A 9,598-nucleotide genomic window follows, 5' to 3' on the forward strand; every position below is an offset into this window, starting at 1 on the left:
GGGGTGTTGTGTGGCTCTGTGATGTTTGCCCATGAAAAGAAGGTTGCTGGTTGGCAGGGTTGGCAGAGTGATTTCACCACTGGGCCCTTGAGCAAGGACCCTAACCCCCAAATTGTTCTAGGGTTGCTGGCTCCTATTCTAGTTAAAAATTCTGGACACACCTACTGAAAATGACTTGTTTTTCAGCAAGATAATGACCCAAAGCCCACCTTGAAGGTTATGCAAGTAGCTTATTACCTTGTGAACTAGGAAAGAGATGGTCCCCACAGCCCCCCAACCTAAACTCTATAGAGCTGGTTTGGGATCAGTTGGATGAGAGTAAGAGTAAGGTAGCCAGCTTGCGCGCAGAACTTGTGGAAACTCGAGGACTGTTGGAGAAACGGTCCAGGTGGGTACATATGTTAGCTGGTTGAGTCCGCAATGCTGTCATCGAAGCCAATGGCTCCTATTTTGAAGAGACAAAAATTTTGTCTTTGCAGTACTTCATATGCATAACTTCCATGCCCAAAGGCCTTTTACTATAAGGTGAATAACAGCTAAAATAGAGACAAATGCATTAAGAGCAGGTGTGTCCATACTTTTGACTGGTGCTGCATGTGTCAGCATCTCCCATGGAGAGCAAGATGGGAGAGACAAAAAACAGTCGTCAAACTGCCCCAGTATTTAGGTATTTTTTTGCTGGAGTTACATTTATCTGATATTATATAGGAGATAACGACGTCATACTGATTTGAAGTTGGCTTATTTCACTCGCGCCGTTTGCTCGTGGTCATTATCCGGCATGTTGACGGTTTGCTGTGATCGGCCGGCTTTGGGCGCCGTGCCGCTCTGTCTGCAGGGGTCGTCTCCACCGTGGTTCCAGACTCGCCACACAAGCTCTTTGTCGGAGGCCTGCCCAACTATCTCAGTGACGATCAGGTACCCCGCCCTCAGTCTCTGTCGCCGGGGAGCCGACCCACAACCCTCCTGTGTTTCTGTCCCACTGCTGCACGTGGAACTCAAGCAGGCATGCACACACACGCACACGCACGCACGCACGCACGCGCACGCACATACATACATAAAATAAACACTCGTCTCTGTGTAACTGATTAGTAGGAAAAGAAAGCCTGTCAAAGTTACCTCACCGCTTAAAATTCATTACAAGATACTGGGGGGTCAAATGTCAGCATCATGTTTAAAGCTAGCTGCTGAAAATAGCCGCACATTTGAGGTTTTTTTTTTTTTTTTTTAAAGATATTCATGGGATTTATTAAACATTTATTAGACATGTAGGTAATGAGTTGACAGTTACATTACGCTCATTGTTTATCCAGCTGTAAATTATGAAGATATTGAGACCCCGCTAATGTAAAAGGTACGTTTCCCAAAACCTCATGTTATCGACTTGCATAGTTGGAACCATTCAGTTGTTATCTAATGTTGTTAGCAAATAACCTTATTAGCAACAAAGGCTTTGGGAAACGTGCCTTACAGCTGGCGGCTTGCCAAACCAGTCACGTAGCCAGTCCCTGTGCTGCCTGTTGCTGGGTACCCTGGAATATTTGTATATCGGGTTAATTGCTGAGTGTTAGTCGGATGAATCAGCCGCGTCGTTTTGCTGCATGAAAATTTAAAATCGAGTCATCTGCGCGTCACCTAACTGACGAATACCTCCACATTGCCGTACACCTGTGTTTGCCCAATCCCAGTCCTCGGGGAACCGCCGACTGTCCACATTTTCGCTCCCTCCTAGCTCCCAGCCAATCAGGAACACCGAATACCTGGTACAGGTGTGCTGAGAGGAAGCAAAAACGTGGACTGACCGGGGGGGTACCCCCGAGGACTGGGCTGGGAAACACTACCATAGACTGTGCTTGAAATGTGGGGGAGATCGACCAAGTCCCCAAACGCTTCAGTATTCGCAGACGTGCCGTGTCTCACGTCCATGTCCGCACACTGAGAACGATGACTTCACATCCCGTTAACAGCGATGGGGAGCTGCGGAAGAATCGTTCCCTACATTGCTGTGTCGCTCGAAAGGCAGAAAATACTTCGGACCTTTTTCCCGGTGAACGATTATCAGCTTCACTGGAGTTTTCACATCGTGCCCCATGCCCTATTCTGTTATGACGTCAGTGATGGATAATATTACCATAACAACATGCACAGATGAGGTCGTCTTACTCTGAAAGTGTTGAAAGGGTCACATTTTAGACATTTTCTACTTCTCATTAGCATCTTTTATGATTTTTTTTTTTTCTTCCTATATCGCCACCCCACTGAAATCGGCCCATTATAGACATAATCCATACAGGCATTTAATAGTTTACCTATTTATTTTGCAAAAGTTAATCGCAAAACGTTTTGCGTCCACCCCTGCATTGTAACATTTTGAGCTCCGGTGTCCCACTCACTTTAGCCTAAACTGTTAAAAATGGCAAGACTCAGCCCACAAGATAGTGATCGCGGTTTCAGTGAAAGGTAAGTGAGAAGTGCAGTCAGTTTGTTTTTCTTTGATTTTTTTCCTCCTTTTCGGATTGTCATCGTAATCTTTCTTATCCAGTGTGAGTCACATGTAATCCAAGTCAAGAGGAAGGCTGTACCAAAGCAGCACTGGGGGGAGAGAGTTTGAATCCAGCAGAACTGTTAATGTATTTCACGTCAAAGCCAGTAAATGTGCCATAGACAGGTGAAATGGAAACCGCTGCTTGTATCCTGGTGTTTACATTTTTTTTGCAGTCCCTGCTACCGCTTTGATACTTACAGCTCTTTCATTTTTGTTCCCCACTTTGTCCCCAGCTAGGGGCCTGTAAGATCGTTAAGTCTTCGCTCATAATTTGTTCAGTAGTACTGACCTACTGCTGCCATGCCAACATGTAACACAAGGCAAGTAAGACATTCCGTCCCTCGCACGGATATCCTCCCTGTCGACGGCCTGCCCCTGTGGGGGGGCTCTGTCCTGGAGTGCTCTTAAGCATATGGGGTCCTTTTTTTGGGGGTTGAAGGCTGGGGAGAGACTTATTATGCTGATCACAGGGTATAAATTTGATTTTTTTTTTTTTTTGCCCCTAAGAGAAGGTAGGAGGTAGCGCCCTCTTGTGGCTGCCAGTGTCCCAGGTGACTCCTTTCTGAAGTCAGTGGTTAATGCGGCTTTACAGTAGATTCCTGTAGAATAAGTGAGGAATGATGTTAGCAGAGCTATTTCGTCCTGTTTGGCTTCAAGCCGTGGCCCCTTTAGCAGGACCCTGTGGCGGCTCTTAGCTTTACCTGTGAGTTTATCTCCTGTAGGCTTTGTCCCTCTAATTAACTGCACCAATGTGGTTCTTGGTTTTAAGAACAGGAAGTCAGTGATTCGGCTGGGTTTGTGTTCTGCCGAGTCGCCCCCCCCCCCTCCACATTGTATACATGGAACACTTAACATATAATTAGCTGTTTTTATTTAGTTTTTTTTTTATATACCATCTAGCTTAATTATTGTGGCCCTTAAAATCAGATGCAACTCGGTCCATATTTCAAAATTCGTAGTTGGAATTATCAGAGAACTTGATTAGGAATTCAGTTGTGTTGTATATGCTATAGGATGGGGGGGGGGGAATCTGTGTTATCATTCATTGACAAGAATCAAAATAGTTACTTTTGTACGCTCCCAGTAAGTAAGTCATGCAGAAAGGGCACAGGGGGCTTTGAGCTCTAGTGTTGCACCGTAATGTCGAGCCACTTGTCATAAAGCCATTTTCCTGATGTCTTCACTGTTTCCTCATGTCGTTTTGCAAAGTTTAACATGCTGCTTCTCCCACAGTTAAGATTAGCATTTCTAGCGAGGCGCCGTGCCTGGACTGTCGGGCTAATCGCCCCCCCGCGTCTCCTCCTCTTGCCCAGGTGAAGGAACTCTTGACGTCGTTCGGACCTCTTAAGGCCTTCAACCTTGTGAAGGACAGTGCCACGTCACTGTCTAAGGGTTATGCTTTCTGTGAATACGTGGACATCAGTGCCACTGACCAGGTGCGTGAGGTGGGGCAGCAGCTGGAAGGTCTGGGGTGACTCGGGGCTTCCGGATGGAATTGCTGACGCTTGTGTGGGATGCATCCCGCAGGCCGTGGCTGGACTCAATGGCATGCAGCTCGGAGACAAGAAGCTCATCGTCCAGCGGGCAAGCGTGGGGGCTAAGAATGCCAACGCTGTGAGTATTTGCCCTCGGCTGCCGCCTTTCTGATGTCCTAAACCCAACTTGGTTCCTGGGTGCCTCCCAGGAAGCTTAATGCCCCTATTTCTTGGGTTTATTTGGGTCCATGTAAATTTCTCGCTGTTACTCGAGACGATTGGACGATCAGGGGGTATCTGACACTCTTGTCGCCCCCCGGGACAGACGGCCATCATCGAGACGCCGGTGACGCTGCAGGTTCCAGGGCTGCAGCGGCTGCAGAGCTCCGGCATGCCCACGGAGGTGCTGTGCCTCCTCAACATGGTCATGCCCGAGGAGCTGGTGGACGACGAGGACTACGAGGAGATCCTGGAGGACATCCGGGAGGAGTGTTGCAAGTACGGCAACGTGCGCTCCATCGAGATTCCGCGGCCCGTCGATAGCGTGGAGGTGCCTGGCTGTGGCAAGGTGGGACCCGTACTCTCCTGTACCAGTGGCAAAAAGAAGACCTCTGTAGGCACTAAACACAGGCTCATGGGAGCATTTCTTGCACAAAAGTGTTTTGAAAACGGAATAATTTTTTGTGTAAGAAAAACAATCTGATTGGTTCAGATAGGCGACGGACAATCTGATTGGTTCAGATAGGCGACGGACAATCTGATTGGTTCAGATAGGCGACGGACAATCTGATTGGTTCAGATAGGCGACGGACAATCTGATTGGTTCAGATAGGCGACGGACAATCTGATTGGTTCAGATAGGCGACGGACAATCTGATTGGTTCAGATAGGCGACGGACAATCTGATTGGCTCAGATAGGCGACGGACAATCTGATTGGTTCAGATAGGCGACGGACAATCTGATTGGCTCAGATAGGCGACGGACAATCTGATTGGCTCAGATAGGCGACGGACAATCTGATTGGCTCAGATAGGCGACGGACAATCTGATTGGCTCAGATAGGCGACGGACAATCTGATTGGCTCAGATAGGCGACGGACAATCTGATTGGCTCAGATAGGCGACGGACAATCTGATTGGCTCAGATAGGCGACGGACAATCTGATTGGCTCAGATAGGCGACGGACAATCTGATTGGCTCAGATAGGCGACGGACAATCTGATTGGCTCAGATAGGCGACGGACAATCTGATTGGCTCAGATAGGCGACGGACAATCTGATTGGCTCAGATAGGCGACGGACAATCTGATTGGCTCAGATAGGCGACGGACAATCTGATTGGCTCAGATAGGCGACGGACAATCTGATTGGCTCAGATAGGCGACGGACAATCTGATTGGCTCAGATAGGCGACGGACAATCTGATTGGCTCAGATAGGCGACGGACAATCTGATTGGCTCAGATAGGCGACGGACAATCTGATTGGCTCAGATAGGCGACGGACAATCTGATTGGCTCAGATAGGCGACGGACAATCTGATTGGCTCAGATAGGCGACGGACAATCTGATTGGCTCCGATAGGCGACGGACAATCTGATTGGCTCAGATAGGCGACGGACAATCTGATTGGCTCAGATAGGCGACGGACAATCTGATTGGCTCAGATAGGCGACGGACAATCTGATTGGCTCAGATAGGCGACGGACAATCTGATTGGCTCAGATAGGCGACGGACAATCTGATTGGCTCAGATAGGCGACGGACAATCTGATTGGCTCAGATAGGCGACGGACAATCTGATTGGCTCAGATAGGCGACGGACAATCTGATTGGCTCAGATAGGCGACGGACAATCTGATTGGCTCAGATAGGCGACGGACAATCTGATTGGCTCAGATAGGCGACGGACAATCTGATTGGCTCAGATAGGCGACGGACAAGCTGATTGGCTCAGATAGGCGACGGACAAGCTGATTGGCTCAGATAGGCGACGGACAAGCTGATTGGCTCAGATAGGCGACGGACAATCTGATTGGCTCAGATAGGCGACGGACAATCTGATTGGCTCAGATAGGCGACGGACAATCTGATTGGCTCAGATAGGCGACGGACAATCTGATTGGCTCAGATAGGCGACGGACAATCTGATTGGCTCAGATAGGCGACGGACAATCTGATTGGCTCAGATAGGCGACGGACAATCTGATTGGCTCAGATAGGCGACGGACAATCTGATTGGCTCAGATAGGCGACGGACAATCTGATTGGCTCAGATAGGCGACGGACAATCTGATTGGCTCAGATAGGCGACGGACAATCTGATTGGCTCAGATAGGCGACGGACAATCTGATTGGCTCAGATAGGCGACGGACAATCTGATTGGCTCAGATAGGCGACGGACAATCTGATTGGCTCAGATAGGCGACGGACAATCTGATTGGCTCAGATAGGCGACGGACAATCTGATTGGCTCAGATAGGCGACGGACAATCTGATTGGCTCAGATAGGCGACGGACAATCTGATTGGCTCAGATAGGCGACGGACAATCTGATTGGCTCAGATAGGCGACGGACAATCTGATTGGCTCAGATAGGCGACGGACAATCTGATTGGCTCAGATAGGCGACGGACAATCTGATTGGCTCAGATAGGCGACGGACAATCTGATTGGCTCAGATAGGCGACGGACAATCTGATTGGCTCAGATAGGCGACGGACAATCTGATTGGCTCAGATAGGCGACGGACAATCTGATTGGCTCAGATAGGCGACGGACAATCTGATTGGCTCAGATAGGCGACGGACAATCTGATTGGCTCAGATAGGCGACGGACAATCTGATTGGCTCAGATAGGCGACGGACAATCTGATTGGCTCAGATAGGCGACGGACAATCTGATTGGCTCAGATAGGCGACGGACAATCTGATTGGCTCAGATAGGCGACGGACAATCTGATTGGCTCAGATAGGCGACGGACAATCTGATTGGCTCAGATAGGCGACGGACAATCTGATTGGCTCAGATAGGCGACGGACAATCTGATTGGCTCAGATAGGCGACGGACAATCTGATTGGTTCAGATAGGCGACGGACAATCTGCCAATCAGATCGTCCGTCGCCTATCTGAGCCAATCAGATCGTCCGTCGCCTATCTGAGCCAATCAGATCGTCCGTCGCCTATCTGAGCCAATCAGATCGTCCGTCGCCTATCTGAACCAATCAGATCGTCCGTCGCCTATCTGAACCAATCAGATTGTCCGTCGCCTATCTGAACCAATCAGATTGTCCGTCGCCTATCTGAGCCAATCAGATTGTCCGTCGCCTATCTGAGCCAATCAGATTGTCCGTCGCCTATCTGAGCCAATCAGATTGTCCGTCGCCTATCTGAGCCAATCAGATTGTCCGTCGCCTATCTGAGCCAATCAGATTGTCCGTCGCCTATCTGAGCCAATCAGATTGTCCGTCGCCTATCTGAGCCAATCAGATTGTCCGTCGCCTATCTGAGCCAATCAGATTGTCCGTCGCCTATCTGAGCCAATCAGATTGTCCGTCGCCTATCTGAGCCAATCAGATTGTCCGTCGCCTATCTGAGCCAATCAGATTGTCCGTCGCCTATCTGAGCCAATCAGATTGTCCGTCGCCTATCTGAGCCAATCAGATTGTCCGTCGCCTATCTGAGCCAATCAGATTGTCCGTCGCCTATCTGAGCCAATCAGATTGTCCGTCGCCTATGAGCCAATCAGATTGTCCGTCGCCTATCTGAGCCAATCAGATTGTCCGTCGCCTATCTGAGCCAATCAGATTGTCCGTCGCCTATCTGAGCCAATCAGATTGTCCGTCGCCTATCTGAGCCAATCAGATTGTCCGTCGCCTATCTGAGCCAATCAGATTGTCCGTCGCCTATCTGAGCCAATCAGATTGTCCGTCGCCTATCTGAGCCAATCAGATTGTCCGTCGCCTATCTGAGCCAATCAGATTGTCCGTCGCCTATCTGAGCCAATCAGATTGTCCGTCGCCTATCTGAACCAATTTTTTGTGTTTGTGAAAACGGGTCTTTAATCGGGGAAACGGAGCGGGTAGAGCAGGACGGAACGCAGGCATTGACAAACTACAATGACGGACAGGGCAAACAGGTAAGACCAGGACTTAAAATAGGTCATGACTAATCAAAGTAATCGGGCAAAGCAGGAGACGATCAGGGAAGCACACGTGGGTAATCAGGGGGCGTGGCACACACGAGGAGCGGACAAGCCGGGCATATATGTATATCTATATAAAACCTCATTAATGAGGGACAGGGAACAGAACGGACAGACAGAACTGGCACAGGGGAAGGAGCCAGGACAAGACTTGACATAAGACAGGAAAGGCAGAGAAACAGATCAGAAAGGGGGACACGGAGGGAACAGGCAGGACAAAAGGACCGGGAGTGAACGAAGGGAACATCGGGGAAAGAGGAGCAGAAGCCAGAGGGACGAGGGACAAAGAGAGGAGGGACAGAGACAGGAGGAACAAAGCGAGGGGGAGCAGAGGCAGGAGGGACAAAGACGGGAGGCCAGGGAGAGAAGGAGGGGGAACCAAGAGGAGCCCGAGGGAGACCCAGCGGGCGACGGGAGGCAGCCGGAAGGGCTGCAGGCGGCCGGGAGGCCGGAGCCGGAGGGGCCGAGGAGATGGGGTGAGGGACAGACGCAGGGACGAAGGAGGGAGTCGGAGGGGAGACCAGGGAAGGGGACGAAGGAGCTGGAAGGGACCCTGGCGAGGGCAAGGAGAGAGGGGGAGCCGCAGCAGACGGCGACGTCCTCCGACACGCCAGAGCGGGAGGACCAGCAGGCGAATGAGGAGCCGCCGTCGGGGGGCCCGCAGGCAACCGATAAGACGCCGGAGGAGGGACCGAGGCAGGGCGACGAGGCCGCGGAGGGGGACCCGCAGACGACAGCCGACCCGGAGGGCCAGGACCCGCAGGCGCCGACCAAGCCCTAGCGCCGGCGAGGGAGGGCGAGCCAGGGGGCTGGGCGGGTGGGACCCCAGCCGTGCGTCTGTGTCCTCTCCCCTTATGGGACACAGACATAAGGACCCGTGGCCGGGGTCGGGCTCGTCGGGGTGAGGGTACCAGAGTCACAGGGGGAGAAGGGACTGGAGTGGGGCCAGGGACTGGAGCTGCAGGCTGCAGAGGGGGCGCCTGCCCGGGAGCTGCAGGCAGGGAAAGCGCCTCGGACGTGGGCGCGGTAGCTGCAGGCAGCGGAGACGGCTGCTCGGGCTCTGGGGCCGCAGGGGGCACTTATTTTATTATATAAAATAAGTGTCACACAACCGGGGTGACATGCCTTGCCTGCTTGTGGGATGAGGAAGACTCAGGGACTGGAAATGGGATTAAAACTGAAGATGTGCTCATTCCTTTGTGTATTTACAAATTTTCCTTCCGTCAGACATGAGGAGTTTGCTGCTATATTTGGCACTAATAGAGATTCTGATGCTGCTATTTTTATTGTCTATTAGTTTGTTATTATTTACAAGTTCTGTTGTGTTTTTGCATTTTTCTCTTCTGGTTAATTAACTGCTGTCTGA

The sequence above is a fragment of the Brienomyrus brachyistius genome, unplaced genomic scaffold (genome assembly GCF_023856365.1).
Source record: "Brienomyrus brachyistius isolate T26 unplaced genomic scaffold, BBRACH_0.4 scaffold1353, whole genome shotgun sequence".
In the NCBI taxonomy this organism is placed as follows: Eukaryota; Metazoa; Chordata; class Actinopteri; order Osteoglossiformes; family Mormyridae; genus Brienomyrus; species Brienomyrus brachyistius.